Below are 19,049 nucleotides of genomic sequence, written 5' to 3'. Positions count from 1 at the left end.
AGCCCACCATAATAAGATTATAAATAGGTCCTTACCAGGTGGGCAAGGCCTCTTCTGGCCTTTCATCTTTCTGAACTGACAGGTCCCTGCTTTGGAAAACCCCCTCATCTCTGCTCTGCTGGGTTGATAATGGGGCAGGGATACTCCCACATGGGCTCTCTACCCACTCCTGCTTTCCACATGGCAGTTCTCTGTACTTTTCTTCTATTAAGGACCTGGGTACCCTAAACTTATGGCTGTGATTGGCATCGGAAGAAGCCCCAAACTCCCATTTCAGTGCCAGCTATTAGGGAGGCTAAGGAAGGAAATCACTTACACCCAGGGATTTGAGGGCAACCTGAATACTAGTATAAAAGTTCTTACTATAAGCATCATCCAAACTGACAAGACTGTCTGACGTCAGATAAATGCTGCCCAATTATAAAAATTACTAAGTTTAACTTTATACACATTTTAAGTTAACTGCTATAGTTTGGGTTTGAAATCATACTATAAGGACTTGGTCTCCAGTCTATGGAGATCTTGGGGAGGGGGATAGTGTACCCTAAGAAATGGTACCTAGTTACCTAGTAGGTAGTCTTCCCATCATACGGAGGCATGCCCTTGAAGGGTATCATGATACTGTTATCTCATTCCTATTCATACATTTCTCTGTTACGATGTGCTACTTTTCTTTTTGGATTTTTTTTTTTTCTCTTTGGTTTTCTCAGGGTGCCCTCAAACTCACGGCAATCCTTCTACCTCTGTCTTCTGAGTGCTAGGATTAAAGTTGTATGCCACCATGCCTGGCAATATGCCACTTTTCCATGGGCTAGGGCAAACAAAAAAGAAAAGAAAAAAGAGAGAAATGGGACCAATATCTGAACACTTCAAATTCATATTGGAGATATAGCTGGTCAATGCACTTCATATGTGGACTTTAAATCTTTTACTTTAAATCATAACTTCAGACACTGCCTCTCTGCCATTACTAAATGTGGTCCCATCAATTCTAGTATACAACTGAGAATTAGATACATCAATCAAAACTATGACAAACTGACTGAAAGACATACCCAGTTTCCAAGGAATTAGATATTAAAACACACACTCAAAAGAGACCTGCCTGAAATTTAGCTGTAACCAATTAGGCTAATTCTATATGTTGCTTCCTCTTTATAAATATTGCTTGCCTAGCTGGCTAAGCAAAGCTCTCTGAACCTTGGGTATCACTTGATTCTTGAATCACTTCTTTGCTCCTCAATCTAACTTGTCTAGTGTTTTTCTTTTAGCAGTCTGGTGTCAGGAGTGGGGTCTGTAGTAGGCATACCCCAGAAAAACTAAGTGAAGGTACCTGCTAGGCCTGCTGTGTCGTCTGTTCTGACAGCAAATGGGGTCATGGGTGAGGCCCCTATTGAGCAGAGCACCAACTTGTGCTTTGAGATACCCAATTTTACTTAAGTGATTTTTACTGAACTGTATCTAGGAATGGATGGCACCCAGATAGAGGCCTTAGGCACATGCCTTTTGATAAGTTTCTCCATTCTTAAGAGATGGTACACAGTTGCAATCACAGTTATTGAGAAGTGAGACTGGAAGATCTATATGAACTACATAGTGAGACTCTGTCTCAAAAATCAAAATCAGCTGGGCATGGTGACACATGTCTGTAATCCCAGCAGGTAGAAGAATCACCATGAATTTAAGGCAAGCCTGTGCTAGAGAGTTCCAGGTTAGCCTGGGTTATAGTGAAACCCTGCCTCAAAAAAAAAGGGCTGGGCAAGGGGGTTCACACCTTTAATCCTAGCACTTGGGAGATACAGGTAGTACTTTTGCACTGAGCTTGAGGCCAGCATAGGCTACAGGGAAATCCCAAGGTGGATTTCCCTCACTAATGTAGACCACGCTAGGATATAGAGCTTGGGGAAAAAAAAAAAAAAGAGCTGGGCATAGTGGCACATGCCTTTAATCCAGCACTCCTGAGGCTGAATTAAGAGTATTGTTATGAATCTGAGGCAAGCTTGGAGCTACAGCTTGCAGCTACATAGTGAATTCCAGGTCAGCCTGGGCTATAGTCAGACCCTACCTTAAAAAACAAAAAAAGGGCTGGAGAGACGGCTTAGTGGGTAAGTGCTTGCCTGTGAAGCCTAAGGACCCCCGTTCGAGGCTTGATTCCCCAGGACCCACCTTAGCCAGATGCACAAGGTGGCATACTCATCTGGAATTTGTGTGCAGTGGTTGCAAGCCTTGGTGCGCCCATTCTCTCTCTCTCTCTCCCTGCCTCTTTCTCTTTCTCTGTCTGTCTCTCTCAAATAAATAAATAAAAATAAACCCCCCAAAAAAATTAAAACAAAAACAAAAAACAGGAGCGGATGAAACAAGTATGAGAGCCACACCAGCACTAATCACCCAGAAGGATGTAGTGAGTCTGTATGGTGGTAACATTCAGTTAGGATTACAAAAACTAGATAGGATGATGCAAGAAAAATAACAGGACCAACCGAAACGGATTTTTTGTAGAAGTAGGGTCTTGCTCTAGCCCAGGCTGACCTGGAATTCACTATGTAGTGTCAGGCTGGTCTCAAACTCTCAGCGATCCTCCTGCCTCGGCCTCCTGAGTGCTGGGGTTAAAGGCATGTGCCACCACACCCAGGGGATTATTTTTCTTGTGAAATTTATAGACTTTATTAGATTAAGAGAAGGAAAGATAAAAAAGTCCAGAGAGCTCCTGCCATGTGGAAGGAAGAAAGGAGGGGAGTGAGTAGAGAGTCCAACTGGGAGTAGGGATCCTCCTCATCTCAGCCTAGCAAGGATGAAATGAGGGGGGCTTACCAGAGCAGGGACTTATAGAGGATCAGGAGAAATAAATAGCCATAAAGAGCCAGAAATGGATTTAAAAAAATATTTTACTTATTTGAGAAAGAGGGAGGGAGAATGGGCATGCCAGGGCCTCTAGCCACTGCAAATGGACTCAAGACGCATGTGCCACCTTGTGCATCTAGCTTATATGGGTACTGAGGAATTAAAACCTTAGTTCTTAGGCTTTGCAGGCAAGCACCTTAATCTCTAAGCCATATTTCCAGCCCCAGATTTTTTTTCTAATTTTTTGACGTAGGGTCTCACTGTAGCTCAGGATGACCTGGAATTCACTATGTAGTTTCAGGGTGGCCTTGAACTCATGGCAATCCTCCTACCTCTACCTCCCGAGTGCTGGGATTCAAGGCATGCACCACCACACCTGGCTTTCCAGGCCTGGATTTTTAAGAAGTAATGTGTAAATTCTGTGCTGCAGTTTCAACAGGTATGATGGCATTATTTGTGTTTATTATTCAATGCCATACCTTTACACTACAGAATACTCACTTGCCTTACTTATGAGGCTTTCTTATGGATATGGTAATGCATATTAAGTAACCATGTCAGAGTGCAGGTTCAAATCAGTTATCACTTTAGACTGTATTTTAGAGTCAGGGAATTTAAAAAAAAATTTTTTTTTGGTTTATTTTTACTTATTTATTTGAGAGCGACAGACAGAGAGAAAAAGAGGCAGATAGACAGACAGAGAATGGGCACACCAGGGCTTCCAGCCACTGCAAATGAACTCCAGACGCATGTGCCCCCTTCTGCATCTGGCTAACGTGGGTCCTGAGGAATCGAACCTCGAACCGAGATCCTTATGCTTCACAGGCAAGCGCTTAACCACTAAGCCATCTCTCCAGCCCATAGAGTCAGGGAATTTCTAAGAAACCTCTTTCTAAAAATTGTGGCAAGTTTACAAACACTTTATAGTCATTCTTCAATGGGAGACATTTTAGTATTCATATCAAAACTAAATTGGAGTTGAGCACAGTGACACACACCTGCAATCCCAACAATAGGTAGAATGAGGAAAAGGAAAGCAAGTTTAAGGCCAACATGGTTTATACAGCATACAAAATTAAGCTTGACCATTAGATTGTGTTACAATTTTTTTAAATTTTAAATTATTTTTATTCATTCATTATTGTTATTATTTTGTTTTTTTTTGGGAAAAAAAAGAAAAATATTAACCTTAAAACAAAACTTGAGCTGGGCGTGGTGGCACATGCCTTTAATCCCGGCACTTGGGAGGCAGAGGTAGGAGGATCGCTGTGAATCTGAGGCCACCCTGAGACACCATAGTGAATTCCAGGTCAGCCTGGGCTAGAGTGAGACCCTACCTACAAAAAGAAAAAACAAAAACAAAACAAAACAAAACCGCAACTTGAGCTAGAGAGATGGCTTAGCAGGTAAGGCGCTTGCCTGCAAAGCCTAAGGACCCAGGTTCAGTACTTTACGTAAGCCAGGTGCACCGGGTGCTGCATGTGTCTGGAGTTCGTTTGCAGCGCCTGGAGGCCCTCACGCGCCCATTCTCTCTCTCTCTCAAATTTTAAACAGTTAGCTGACTGTGGTGGTGCACGCCTTAAATCCCCCACTCAGGAGGCAGAGGTAGGAGGAGCACTGTGTGTTTGAGGCCACCCTGAGACTACATAGTGAATTCTAGGTCAGCCTGGGCTACAGTAACACCCTACCTCAAAAGACAACCACAACAACAAAAAAAAAAACAAAACACAGGAACTTTGTTTGCTGGGATTAAATGTGTGTGCCACCACACCTGGCTAAGGCTGTCCTTTGAATCCTGGAATCAGGTTGGCCTTGGACTCTCCTGTAGCCAAGGCTAACTTTCAACTCTCTCTGAAGCCCAAGCAGGTCTTAAAGTACTTCTGGAGCCCTGGCTGACCAAAGGTTCCTTATAGTCCAGGTAGCCTGTGGCCTCTGTCTAGAGCCCAAGGTATCCTCGAAATCTCTCTCGATGGCATGTTTTCTTTGAGCTATGTATGTAACCTGGGTTGGCCTTGTGTTACAATTTTTTACTGAAATTTCCATGTGTTAAGCAAAAAAGTATAAAATGAACACAGTTCCTTACTTGGATACAACTCCTTTTTCAGCTAATCTGAAAAACCGATGTTAACTGGTTTTATGCATTTTAAGAAGTCTATTTACAAGTAGAAATGTCTATTTGAGAGCCAGGTGTGGTGGCGCACCCCTTTAATCCCAGCACTTGGGAGGCAGAGGTAGGATGATCGCCGGGAGTTTGAAGCCAGCCTGAGACTCCATAGTGAATTCCAGGTCAGCCTGAGCTAGAGTGAGACAAAAAAAAAAAAGAAGTCCATTTTAATGGACACCACAGAGAAATCTAGAAAATTTATTGCAACTGAGGGAAAAAAAAAAACACTCTCAGATTTTAATGTCAATCAAGCCCAGGCTAGAGAGATGACACTCAGCAATTAAAAGACACTTGCTTGCCAAGATTGACAGCACCCCTCTGGCCCTCCTTTAAATCACATTTTGCATGTTGTGTGTTCATTTTGTGTTCTTCCAAGTATCACTGGATGGTGTGACACCCCAGTACTCACATAAATCCAAATACACAAAACAGCAAATGTCTGGAATTTGTTTGCAGTGGTAGGCGGCCCTGGTGCGCCCATTTATTCTCATTCTCTCTCTCCCAATAAATATTTATTTAAGCCAGGTGTGGTGGCAGAGGTAGGAGGATCACTGTGAGTTCGAGGCCACCCTGAAACTACATAGTGAATTATAGGTCAGCTTGGACTAGAGTGAGACCCAACTTGGGGATAAAAAACAAAAAACAGAAGGTGGGCTAAACAGATGACTCAGTGGTTAAAAGACACGTGCTTTCAAAGTCTAACCACCTGGGTCGATTCTCCAGTACCTACATAAAGCCAGAAGCACAAAGTGGCACATGAGTGAAGAGTTCCTTAATGTCTCTCTCAAATAAATAAATATTTTTTGAGTTATAAAAATATTTTATTTGGGCTGGAGAGATGGCTTAGCGGTTAAGCGCTTGCCTGTGAAGCCTAAGGACCCCGGTTCGAGGCTCAGTTCCCCAGGACCCACGTTAGCCAGATGCACAAGGGGGCGCACGCATCTGGAGTTCATTTGCATAGGCTGGAAGCCCTGGTGCACCCATTCTCTCTCTCTCCCTCTATCTGTCTTTCTCTCTGTGCCTGTCGCTCTCAAATAAATAAATAAATAATTTAAAAATATATTTTATTTATTTATTTGAGAGAGAGAATGAGCATGCCAGGGCCTCCAGCAACAGCAAACAAACTTAAGACTCAGACACCAATTTGTGCATCTGGCTTATGTGGGTACCGGGGAATCAAATCTTGATCTTTAGGCTTTGCAGCAAAGTGCCTTAACTGCTAAGCCATCTCTCTAGGGGGCTTAGTGGACAAAGGTGCTTGTCTGAAAAACTTTGGCCCAGGTTTGACTCCCATGAAAAGCCAGTTGCAAAGTGTTGCATGTGTCTGGAGTTTGTTTGCAGTGGCAGGAGGCCATGGTGGGCCCATTCTTTCTCTCTGTCCGCCAATTTCTCTACATAAACAAAGATAAACAAATAAATAAGGCAAGCAGGATGTGGTGGCATATGCTTTTAATCCTAGCACTCGAGAGGCTGAAGTAGGAAGATTGCTGTGAGCTCACGGCTAGCCTGAGACTACCTAGTGAATTCCAGGTCAGCCTGGGTTAGAGCATGACCTGACTTCAAAAAAAAAAAAAAAAAAAAAAAAAAAGAGAGAGAGAAGCCAGGCATGGTCAGGAGGTAGAGGCAGAAGACCACCCTGAGACTATATAATGAATTTCAGGTCAGCCTGAGCTACTGTGAAACCTTACTTGGAAAAAACAAAAAATAAAAAATAAAAACAGCTGGGAGCCAGGCGTGGTGGCGCACGCCTTTAATCTCAGCACTCGGGAGGCAGAGGTAGGAGGATCGCTGTGAGTTCGAGGCCACCCTGAGACTCCATAGTGAATTCCAGGTCAGCCTGGGCTAGAGTGAGACCCTACCTTGGAAAACCAAAACATAAGTAAATAAATAAATAAAAATAAAAAATAAAAAACAGGGCTGGAGAGATGGCTTAGCGGTTAAGCGCTTGCCTGTGAAGCCTAAGGACCCCGGTTCGAGGCTCGGTTCCCCAGGACCCATGTTAGCCAGATGCACAAGGGGGCGCACGTGTCTGGAGTTTGTTTGCAGTGGCTGGAAGCCCTGGCGCGCCATTTCTCAATCATTCTCTCTGTCTCTTTCTCTCTCTCTGTCACTCTCAAATAAATTAATAAAAAATGAACAAAAAAATTTTTTTTTTAAATAAATAAATAAAAATAAAAAACAGAAGGTTAATATCAAACCCTGTAACAGTTGTTAAATGAGCAACAAATATAGTATCAAAGTCTGATTAGGATAAAGGACAAAAGACACAGTTAAGTGCTAGGAGGAGTAGAACTTGGTAAGATATGTCAAGAATGATAGTTTGCACTCTGACACAGAATTTCTACCTAGTACAGAAAAACCCAGCAGGGTTGTCTTGCTACTAATCTTGTTCATTAACAGGAGAATACGAAAGGCAAGCAGTGAGTGGCACACACTCCCACTACAGAGCTCAGGCTCTTCCTACTCCACCACCTTGCCTTCCTTTACAATAGGACTATCAGATGAGTAGCCTGCAGTCTTGTACCTCTGCCCCTGAATTCAGCCAGTATCCCTTGAGGTGACTCTTGAATTATGACACAATGGAATATTTTGTTCTGTTCCTTTACGGGCATATTTCCAACTCACCTGGTTAAAAGAACAGCCACCAAAGACAGAAAACTTCTCTAAGGGGCAGACCACACTGCTTTCCCAGAGATATACTGACAGAGGGACACAGCTGACAGGGGCCCTTCTTTGCAAGTCCTCCTTCCAGTCCTCTGACTCACCAGAATTGCAACTTCATAGCCAATAAGTAAACATTCCTTAAGATACAGCAAAGGATTCTACACATTTCATCTCATATACGTTCAAAAGACATTCACTGAGTACCAGCACCGACCACAAATCACAAAACCTAAACGTATTAGTTAGGTTTCATATGTTCAGAAACAAATGACAAAGTTCTCTGCTATAAACTAAGTCTTACAAATCACTTACGAAAAATGCAGAGTGATTATGGACTGAAGTGAAACAGTGGAGAAAAAATTGACCAAGAATTTTCGGAGACTTCTCCCAAATCTGGCCTGTCTGTTTGAAGAACAAGATGCTGTGCTTCATTTCTGCAATTCTGATATGAAAACATTAAAATATCAATGATATGACAGAAGAGTCTGAAAACTCTTGAAATCTAACATATACACAAGTAGGTATATATTTTTTCTCCTCTCCCACCCCCAGTATTCTCCCAATGTACATATTACTTAAAATTTGCTACCTTCTCTACTATTCTTTGAAGACTTTTTTCTTCCTCCCTCTCATGGGTTCCTTTCTAGCTTTTTTTTTTTTATTTAATGTTTTATTTTTATTTCTTTATGGGGGGGGAGCAGACAGATACATGCACCACCTTGTGCATCTAGCTGATGTGGGTACTGGGGAATTGAACCTGGGTTCTTAGGCTTCGCAGGCAAGCACCTTCACTACTAAGCTATCTCTCCAGCCTCTTTTCTGCTTTCTTGCCATCTATGTACACTCTTCCCCACAATTACACACACAAAGAAATGTTCTAAGCTAGGATTCACATAGAGAAAATATGTGTTTGTCTTTCTGTTCTGGGTTATCTGACTTAATATATTTTCCAACTCTGGAAAACTCTTGAAATTTAAAGCACCTTTTATCTGTAAATACCTGGACCTAGAGCCAGGAATGGTGGCTGATACCTATAATTCCCAGCATTCAGGAAACTGAGGTAGGAGGATCGCCATGAGTAAGAGGACAATCTGGGCTACCGAGTGATATAAGGTCAGCCTGGGCTACAGACCCTGCCTGGAAGAGGAGAAAATTTTTTTTTGTCATGTCTACTTAGGAAGCAGCCTATTTTTCCTTCCATTTATCCTTCCTTTGCTTCTCCAACAGGTGGAGTAGGAATCACTACTTTCATTTTAGGGAGTAGAAGCTCAGAGGAACTCATAGGGCAGGAGGTGTGCCTGACACATTCCTACCAAGACTCTATAGCGCAAACTAACAGCCTCATTTTAGGAGTGCAAATTTTTCTTTGAGGTGTCAGGAACCAAACCCAGGGCCTGACACATGCTAGGCAACCTCTTTGTCAGTTAGCTTCACTCTCAGTCCTGGGTGTATATTTAGGAACTCCCAAGGGGTGACACATAGGACATTAGGGGTCCTCATATGCAGGACTGCTACACATTTCATTTATATGTAGATTACCTCTGTTTATTTCCCTACTGAAGAAAAATGCTTTCATTTGCTGATATCGTTGGCCTACAGCATCATATATTCCAAACCCCACACTGAACATTCACCTCATCTGCTGTCAGAGGCAAAACTCTTAGACAAAACGCCTTATTATTAGCCCCAGCATCATGCATTTTATTCTTAAAACACACACACACACACACACACACAATTTTATTTATTTATTTGAGAGAGAAAGATGGGAGGGGGGAAAGAATGGGCACACCAGGGCCTCCAGCCAATGCAAATGATCTCCAGATGTTTGCGCCCCCTTGTGCATCTGGCTTATGTGGGTCCTGGAGAACCCAACTAGGATCCTTTGGCTTTGCAACCAAATGCCTTAAAAGCTAAGCCATCTCCAGCCTTTTTTTTTTTTTTTTTTTTTTGAGGTAGGGTTTCACCCTAACTCAGGCTGACTTGGAATTCACTATGTAGTCTCAGGGTGGCCTCGAACTCATGCTGATCCTCCTACCCCTGCCTCTTGAGTGCTAGGATTAAAGGCATGCACCACCATGCCCAGCTGCTCCCTCCGCCCCCTTTTTTGGCTTTTCTTAGTAAGGTTTCACTCTACCCAGGCTGACCTGGAGTTCACTATATAGCCTCAGACTGGCCTCAAACTCATGGCAATAAAAACAATTTTAAAAGTAAACACACCCCATCACCTGTAGGAGTTCAAGTCCCCTCTGAGACTGCATAGTTATTCCAGGTCAGTCTGAGCTAGAGTGAAACCCTACCTCAAAAAAAAAAAATTAAAATTAAAAAAAAAGTAGCCGGGCGTGGTGGCGCACGCCTTTAATCCCAGCACTCGGGAGGCAGAGGTAGGAGGATCACCATGAGTTCGAGGCCACCCTGAGACTACATAGTGAATTCCAGGTCAGCCTGAGCCAGAGTGAGACCCTACCTGGAAAAACCAAAAAAAAAAAAAAAAAAAAAAAGTAAACACTCCAGGCTTGGCAGTGGTGCATGCTTTGAATCCCAGCATTCGGGAGGGGAGGCAGAGGTAGGAGGATCACCATGAGTTCAAGGCTACCCTGAGACTACACGGTGAATTCCAGGTCCGTCTGGACTAGAGCCAGACCCTATCTTGAAAAAACAAATACAATAAAATTTATTAAAGGCTGGAGAGATTGCTCAGTGGTTACGGCACTTGCCTGCAAAGCCTAAGGATAAGGGTTCAAAGTCCCCAGATAAAGCCATATGCCCAAGGTGGCACATGTGTCTGGAGTTCATTTGTAGTGGTTAGAGGTCCTGACATACCTATTCTATCTGTCTTCCTCTCTCTCTCAAATAAATAAATAGAAATATTCTTGCCTAGCATGGTGGCACAAATCTTTAATCCCAGCACTTGGGGGGAGGCAGAGGTAGGAGGATCACCATGAGTTTGAGTCCACTCTAAGACTACACAGTGAATGCCAGGTCAGCCTGGACTAGAGTGAAACCCTACCTCAAAAAAACAAAATAGGGGAGCTGGGGAGATGGCTTAGCAGTTAAGGCGTTTGCCTGCAAAGCCAAAGAATCCTGGTTCGACTCTCCAGGATCCCTGTAAGCCAAGGGAGCGCATGTGTCTGGAGTTCGTTTGCAGTGGCTGGAGGCTCTGCCATGCCCATTCTCTCTCTCTCAAATAAATAATTAAAAATACTTTTAAAAAAATATGGCTGGGAAAATGGCTGAGTGGTTACGGCATTTGCCTGAGAAGCCTAAGGATGCCAGTTCAATTCCCCAGGACCCACGTAAACCAGGTGCACAAGGGAGTGTATGCAGAGGCCCTGGTGTGCCCATTATCTCTTTCTCTCTCTCTGTACCTGCCTCTCTCTCTCTCTCAAATAAATATTTTTTTAACCAAAATTAAAATTAAAAAATTGGGGGTGGAGGCTGGAGACATGGCTTAGCAGTTAAGGTACTTACCTGCAAAGCCAAAGTACCCAGGTAAAATTCCCCAGTACCTACATAAAGCCAGAGACACAGGTAGGGCACACATCTAGAACTCACTGGTAGTGGCTCAAGGCCCTGGTGTGCCCATTCTCCCTCCTTCTCAAATAAATAAATAAAGTACTTTTTAAAAAATAGCTCTGGGGGCTGGAGAGATGGCTTAGCGGTTAAGTGCTTGCCTGCGAAGCCTAAGGAGCCCAGTTCGAGGTTCGATTCTCCAGGACCCACATTAGCCAGATGCACAAGGGGGCACACATGTCTGGAGTTCGTTTGCAGTGGCCAGAGGCCCTGGCGCACCCATCCTCTCTCTCTCTCTATCTGCCTCTTTCTCTCTCTCTGTCTGTCGCTTTCAAATAAATAAAAATTTAAAAAAAAAATAGCTTTGGGGCTGGAGAGATGGCTTAGCAGTTCAGGTGCTTGCCTGTGAAGACTAGGGAGCCAAGTTCAATTTCCCAGTACACATGAAAGCCAGATGCACAAAATGGTGCATAAGTCTGAAGTTCATTTGCAGTGACAGGACGTCCTGGTGCACCCACTTTCTCTACCTCTTTCTCTCAAGTAAATATTTTTTTTTATTTTTAAATATTTTTGTTCAAAATTATTTTGGTTTATTTTATTTATTTGAGAGTGACAGACAAGAGAGAGAAAGAGGCAGGAGAGAGAGAGAATGGGTGCACCAGGGCCTCCAGCCACTGTAAACGAACTCTAGACACGTGCGCCCCCTTGTGCATCTGGCTAACATGGATCCTAGGGAATCGAGCCTCGAACCGGGGTCCTTAGGCTTCACAGGCAAGCACTTAACTGCTAAGCCATCTCTCCAGGCCAAATGAAATATTTTTATTGAGGGCTGGAAAGATGGTTCAGTGGTTAAAGTGACTGACTGCAAAGAGGACCTGGGTCTGATTCCCCAGGTAAACAAGGTAGTGCATACGTTCAGCATTTGTTTGCAGTGACTAGAGGCCCTGGCATGCCCATTCTATCTGCTTCTTTCTCTTTCTCCCTCTAATAAATAAAAATATTCTTGCTAGGTATTTGGCACAGGCCTTTAATCCCAGCGCTTGGGGAGCAGAAGTAGGAGGATCACCATGAATTCGAAGCCACCCTGAAACTACCTACATAATGAATTCCAGGTCAGCTTGGGCTAGAGTGAGACCCTACCTCAAAACCCCCACCAAAAAAAACCCCACCAAACCTGGTTGGGTATCCTTGAGTTCAAGTTCCAGGTCTATAGTGTTAAGTAAGACCTAAAGCAAAGCAAGTCGCCAGGGTGGCTCTACAATTGAACCCACAAAGTGTCCATTCTCTGCAAGCAATGGGAACTCTTACTGTTAGGCAAAAGTATGCTAGAGTTATGCAGTACCATGAACCAACAAGAAAGCACCTTTAACCATTGAGCTATCTCGCTAGCCTGAATCACACAAGTAGAACGTTCTAAGGAACACAAGGAAATTTATAACTCTAAGTTTACATGGACAGGAGGCAAAGGTCATAGAAAGGATTACTGAGTCCTTTAGACAAGAAAAAGGTTCTACTGGATGTTGTAGCACCCCAGATAGCTCTAGCTGAGAGAATCAGGAACTGCTTCTTATTATTTTTTCAAAGTAGGGTCTCACTTTAGCTCAGGCTGACCTGAAATTCACTATGTAGTCTCAAGGTGGCCTCAAACTCATGGCAATCCTACCTCTGTCTCCCAGGTGTTGGGATTAAAGGCATGCACCACCACACCCAGCATTAGAACTGCTTATTCTTACACTGGACATAGTGGCATACTCCTATAATATGGTACTCAGGGGGTTGAACAGGAGTATAACAAGTTGCAGGCCAGCCCATGCTACATAGGAAGATCTTGTAGCAGATAAAAAATAAACTCTTCAAGAAAACCAAAGGGGCAAGCAAATGACTCAATCTCATTCAGTTACCTCATGTCACAACACAGTACAGTAACCAAAGAAAAATTTATTTATTTATTTATTTTTTGTTTTTTTGAGGTAGGGTCTCACTCTAGCACAGGCTGACCTGGAATTCACTATGGAGTCTCAGGGTGGCTTCGAACTCATGGCAATCCTCCTACCTCTGCCTCCCGAGTGCTGGGATTAAAGGTGTGCGCCACCACGCCCGTCTTATTTTGTTTTTTTTATATGCATGTATAAAGTTGACATCAGCTGACTTCCTCAATTGCTCTCCATCTTGTTTTTGGAGATAGGGTCTCTCACGTGCATATGTGATGGGAGAGAGGCAGGGGACATGTGGTATATGCACATGTGTGTACAGATGCATGCTCCACATGTAGAAGCCAGAGAAGTGCATCAGATGTCTTTTCTTTTTCTCTTTCCTTTTTTTTTTTTTTTTTTGAGGTAAGATCTAGCTGTAGCCCAGGCTGACAGGGAATTCAATATATAGTATGAGGGTGGCCTTGAACTCACAGTGATCCTCCTACCTCTGCCTCCAGAGTGCTGGGATTAGAGGCATGCACCACCACACCCAGCTTTTTTCACCTCATTTCTGCAACAGGGTCTCTCACTGAACATGAAGCTTGCCATTTTTAGGTTTGACTGACCAGTGGCCTCAACCACCCTCCTGTTTCTGCACTGCCACCCCCGCCAACAGGTATGTGCAGCCACATGTGGATTTTTTTTTAATTTTATTTTTGTGTTTGTTGTTTTTTCAACTTTTTTTTTTTTTTTTTTCGAGGTAGGGTCTCACTCTGGTCCAGGCTGACCCGGAATTCACTATGGAGTCTCAGGGTGGCCTCGAACTCACAGCAATCCTCATAACCCTGCCTCCCGAGTGCTGGGATTAAAGGCGTGCACCACCATGCCCAGCTTCAATTTATTTTTTTTTTAAATTTTTTAAAATTTATTTATTTGAGAGCGACAGACACAGAAAGAAAGACAGATAGAGGGAGAGAGAGAGAATGGGCACGCCAGGGCTTCCATCCTCTGCAAACGAACTCCAGACGCTTGCGCCGCCTTGTGCATCTGGCTAACGTGGGACCTGGGGAACCGAGCCTCGAACCGGGGTCCTTAGGCTTCACAGGCAAGCGCTTAACCGCTAAGCCATCTCTCCAGCCCCAATTTATTTTTTATTAACAACTTCCATGACTGTAAATAATATCCCATGGTAATGCCCTCCCTCCCCCCACTTTCCCTTTGAAACTCCACTGTCCATCATATCCACTCCCTCTCTCAGTCAGTCTTTCATTTATTTTGATGTCACGATCTTTTATCTCCTATTATGATGGTCTTGGTAGTGTGAGGCACTGCAAGGTCATGGATATCCGGGTCATTTTGTGTCTGGAGGAGCACGTTGTAAGGAGTCTTACCCTTCCTCTGGCTCTTACATTCTTTCTGCCACCTCTTCCCACAATGGACCCTGAGCCTTGGAAGGCCACACGTGGCTTTTTATGTGAGCACTAGGAATCAAACTCAGGTCCTTATGGTCGCACAGCAAGTGTTCTTACCCATCAAGCCATCTCCCTAGCTCCAAGACAGGGTCTCACTGAAACTGGTGTTCTGATTTGATTAGACAAGCTGGCTATTAAGTCCCAGGAATCCCGTGTCCACTTCCTTAGCACCACAGGATTACAGATGAGCAACACCACAGCTGGCATTCACATGGGTACTGGATCCAAACTCAGGTCCTCATGCTTGCACACCAAGTACTTTACCACTGAGCCATCTCCCCAGCCTCAAACATAACTTTTTAAAAATTTTTATTTATTTGAGAGAGAAAGAGGAGGTAGAGAAACAGAAGACGAATGAGCACACCAGGGCCTCCAGCAGCTGCAAACGAACTTCAGATGCATGCACCCCCTTGTGCATCTTGCTAACATAGGTCCTGGGGAATTGAACCTGGGTCCTTTGGTTTTGTAGGCAAGCACCTTAATTGCTAAGCCATCTCTCTAGCCTTAAGTCATAAATATTTTTAATATTCTTTTAAAAAATGTCTTGGGGGGGGGGGCTGAAGGGATGGCTTAGCAGTTAAGGCGTTTGTCTGCAAAGCCAAAGGACCCAGGTTCAATTCCCCAGGACCCAGGTTAGCCAGATGCACAAGAGGGTGCATGTGTGTGGAGTTCATTTGCAGTGGCTGAAGGCCCTGGCACACCCATTCTCCCTCTCTATCAAATAAATAAGTAAAAAGTTTTGTTTTTTTTTTTTTTTTTTTTTTTTTGGTTTTTCGAGATAGGGTCTCACTCTGGCCCAGGCTGACCTGGAATTCACTATGTAGTCTCAGGGTGGCCTCGAACTCTCGGCGATCCTCCTACCTCTGCCTCCCGAGTGCTGGGATTAAAGGCGTGCGCCACCACAGTAAAAAGTATTTTTAAAAAATGTCTTTGGGCTAGAGCTATAGCTTAGCAGTTAAGGTAGTTGCCTGCAAAGCCAAAGGGTCCAGGTTCAATTTCCCAGTCTCCATATAAAGCCAGATGGACAAGGTGGCACAAGCATGTGGAGTTTGTTTGCAGTGGCTAGAGGCCCTGGCACATGCATGCTCTCTCGCAAATAAATTAAATTAAAAGAAAGCATCCTCTTAAGGAAAAAAAAAATATATTTGAGAGAGACAGAAAGAGGCAGGCAGGCAAAAAGAGTGTATGGGTGCACTAAGGCCTCCTGTCACTGCAAACTCCAGATGCATACATCACCCTGTACATCTGGCTTTATGTGGGTAGTGGGGAACAGAACTCAGACAAGCAACTTTAACCACCTGAGCCATCTCTCCAGCCTAAGAACATTTTTTTAAACCAGTGACAGGACTGACTTTTAAGTTTAAAATAATTACAAATCAAAAGTTGCAAAGAGATTTATAGGGAAGTCCTAAGCACTCATTTGATTCCCTCTTAACTGGCTGCCCTATTCTCAATGGGCAAGGAAAAATTAGTGGTTCTCTCCTGAGGAAGTGAGGTACATCATATACCTCTCAGAATCTCTGTTGCTTGAGTGCTTAGTATTCACCAGCAATGACTTCAGGGTGACAGGGTTATAGCACAGCTGTTGCTAAGCTCGTGTTCACTCGTTATTTACTGAGCACATACTAGTGTCAGAACTGTACTTTAAAAAGATAAAGCTGAGCTGGACAGATGGCTTAGCAGTTAAGTGCGTGCCTGTGAAGTCTAAGGATCCGGGTTCGAGACTCGATTCCCCAGAACACACGTTAGCCAGAAGGGGGCACACACGTCTGGAGTTTGTTTGCAGTAGCTGGAGGCCCTAGAGCGCCCATTCTCTCTCTTTCTATCTGCCTCTTTCTCTCTATCTCTCTGTTGCTCTCAAATAAATAAATTAAATTAAACAAAAAATTTTTTTAAATAAAATAAAATAAAAAGATAAAGCTGGGTGTGGTTGTGCATGCCTATAATCCCAGCCCTCTGGGAAGCTGAGGTGGAAGGATCACAGTGAATGGGAAGTCAACCTGAGCTACAGAGTGAGATACTTCCTTTAAAAAAAAAAAAAGCCATTGAATTCATTAAAAAATGTTAAATATGTTAAATACACTGAGCAAGATTCAAGTACTATGGAAAGTTTAAGCAGACAAGGGAGACAGACAAATGAGAAGTGGAGAACTGAAATTATAAGTAGGGGAATCAGTGAATGACTCACAGAACAGGGAAGAGAAAGTGAACATTCTAGGAAGCTAAGGACACTAAGCATGTAAGTTTGTTCAGAGATCAGCAATAAATGAGACAGGAAGCTCAGACGCTGTAAGGACTGACAGACCACTACCCCCACCAATTTGCATTCAGATTCCACACTGGCTGCATACTTGGTGACTACATAATCAGGGCCAGCCTGAGTCCTTTAACACTGACATAAGTGATGGAAGACAGGAACACACTGCGTTAGAAGCAGGCCTTTGGCTCTAAAGTCCTGGATTCTAGTCTCATCTTCTGTTTGACAAATCCTTCTTTCTAAAAGGGAGCAAATAAATTAACAAAATTATCTTACAGCAACTGCTGGATAGAGCTTTGCCTTCAGGCAACTACGACAAGAGAATAACATGAAACCCCCTTGCCACTAAAATTCATTTTTGGGGGTTGGATTTTTTTTTTTTTTTTGCAAACAGACAAGTGACTATCAATTCAGACACAGCCTCAACAAATGACACAAATCTACCCCAAGTCCAACATGAAAATAAAGATGAAACTTTTGCTTTCTATTCCTTGTCACAACTGAATTCTCATAAATCATCTCCCAAGCATACTAGTAAAACAAGAGTTCTTAATCCAGCCACACAGTATGACAAATTGGAGCCTAAACGGATGAGTCCTTAATACTCTCTCTAAGAGCACGACACAAAGCACCTCTTGAAATGTCATTGTAAAGCAGATAAATAAAACAGGTCTTTTACAAGCTAAATGCCTTTGAAATTTCCAACTAAGAAGACAATTTTCAGCCTATAAAGTGGCAGTTTTCAAACCCCCGGCTGTGAACTGTGAACAAGACCCGGGCCTCAGTTCCCGGCTTCCCAAAGCCAGAGTTCTGCACAGCGGCAGCGGGGGCGGCTGTGCGCGAGGACCCGTCTGGACCCTAGCTGGCCCCGGCAGCCCAGGCGTGGCGCCGCCGCGCGCACAAGGTCGAGCGGCGCCCAGGGCCCAGCCGAGCAGCAAGCCACCTCCGAGGGTCGCCGCCATTTCCGGTTGTGGCGTGGGGCCCTCGCCCCGCTAGCCTCACCTTCGCCCGGCTCCCAGCGGCCTGTACCCAGCGGCCACGCCTGACTTGAGGCCCGGCCGGCCTGCCGCGAGCTCACCTGTCCGTTCGCCCGCCAGCCGGCTTCGCTCCCCGTTCCACGGCACTGCTGGGCAGCAGGCCGTCGTGCTCCTCAGTCTGAGGAACCCGGGCAGCGACGGTGACGGCAGTGGTGGCAGAGGGTGCGGGAGCACCACCGGTGGCGGGAACGCGCACGCTCACGCACGCACCCGCACTGGCGCGCGCACCCCCGGAAGGACGTGCGCCCTGGCGGGTCGGAGCTGGTTGCGCAAGCGCGCAGAACGCTACAGAGGTCCCGCCTTCGCGGAGGAGGGAGCTTCGTGACAGCTGGTACCCGAGACTCAGAAGCTCGGCCGAAACTCCGCCCAAACAAAGGCAGTGCTGCGACAGACCGCCAGAGGTAGAAGTATCTGGGTGATGGGTGGAACCTGCAGCTCCCACCGCCAGGAGACGGGCGGGGCCTACCTTAGGTGGCTTTCAGGCAGTTCCAGTACCCTGGAAGGCAGGCAGGTACCGCATAACATTGTACAGAAAAAGCGCAGACCTGTTTTGCAGCTGGATTTGTTTAGTATTTCATCTAAGCCTGAAAAAATGTACTAGTCTTGCCTGATGTGGTGGCGCACGCCTTTAATCCCAGGACTTGTAGGAGGATCACCGTGAGTTCTAGACCAGTCTGGGACTACAAAGTGAGTTCCAGTTCAGCCTGGGCTAGAATGAGACCCTACCTCGAAAAAAGAAACAAAAGAATTGGAGAGCGAAATGGTGACCTTAGCATCCACAGGTACTCTCCAGAAACTAACATTTGCTTATCTAAGGAGACCACCCAGAAGAGACTTCTTTCCTGGTTCCCCAATCACTGCCTTTTGGAAATCACCTGCAACGGCCTGCAGAGATGAAGGAGCTTTCCACTGCTTGGTACAACCTTTGGTTCACCATGTCCATTCGCAGAAGGAAGAAACACCAGATCCCTCTAGTCTATCACTCCTTGTAACTAGTAGTCCTACCATTTCTAGTAGTACTGGATTCCTAAGACAGGTGCTACTCTTGATTCCAGAGCCACCTTTGCAGCCAGAACTCCTACAGCCACAGCACTAATCTTGCCTGTTGGGTATTTGCCATAGTCATCTTTTAAAAAAATATAAAGCAGGGGCTGGAGAGATGTGGTTAAGGCACTTGCCTGCAAAGCC

The 19,049-nt window shown here is 44.6% G+C and overlaps 1 protein-coding gene across 4 annotated transcripts in view; it reads right to left on the bottom strand.

Moving 5' to 3' along the window:
* Dnajc5 (DnaJ heat shock protein family (Hsp40) member C5) overlaps positions 1–18,060 on the bottom strand; it is a 54,451-nt gene extending 36,391 nt beyond the window's left edge. For all 4 annotated transcript variants that reach the window (XM_045156165.1, XM_045156166.1, XM_004669522.2 and 1 more), the window contains exon 1: positions 17,903–18,060. The gene's annotated coding sequence lies outside the window, so the exon portion shown is untranslated. The remainder of the gene's footprint in view (positions 1–17,902) is intronic.
* Positions 18,061–19,049: the final 989 nt, after the last annotated feature.

This window comes from Jaculus jaculus, chromosome 8, assembly GCF_020740685.1.
Source record: "Jaculus jaculus isolate mJacJac1 chromosome 8, mJacJac1.mat.Y.cur, whole genome shotgun sequence".
Taxonomy (NCBI): domain Eukaryota; kingdom Metazoa; phylum Chordata; class Mammalia; order Rodentia; family Dipodidae; genus Jaculus; species Jaculus jaculus.
The sequence above is the reverse complement of the archived record's forward strand: the minus strand, read 5'-3'. Positions and strand labels throughout refer to the sequence as shown.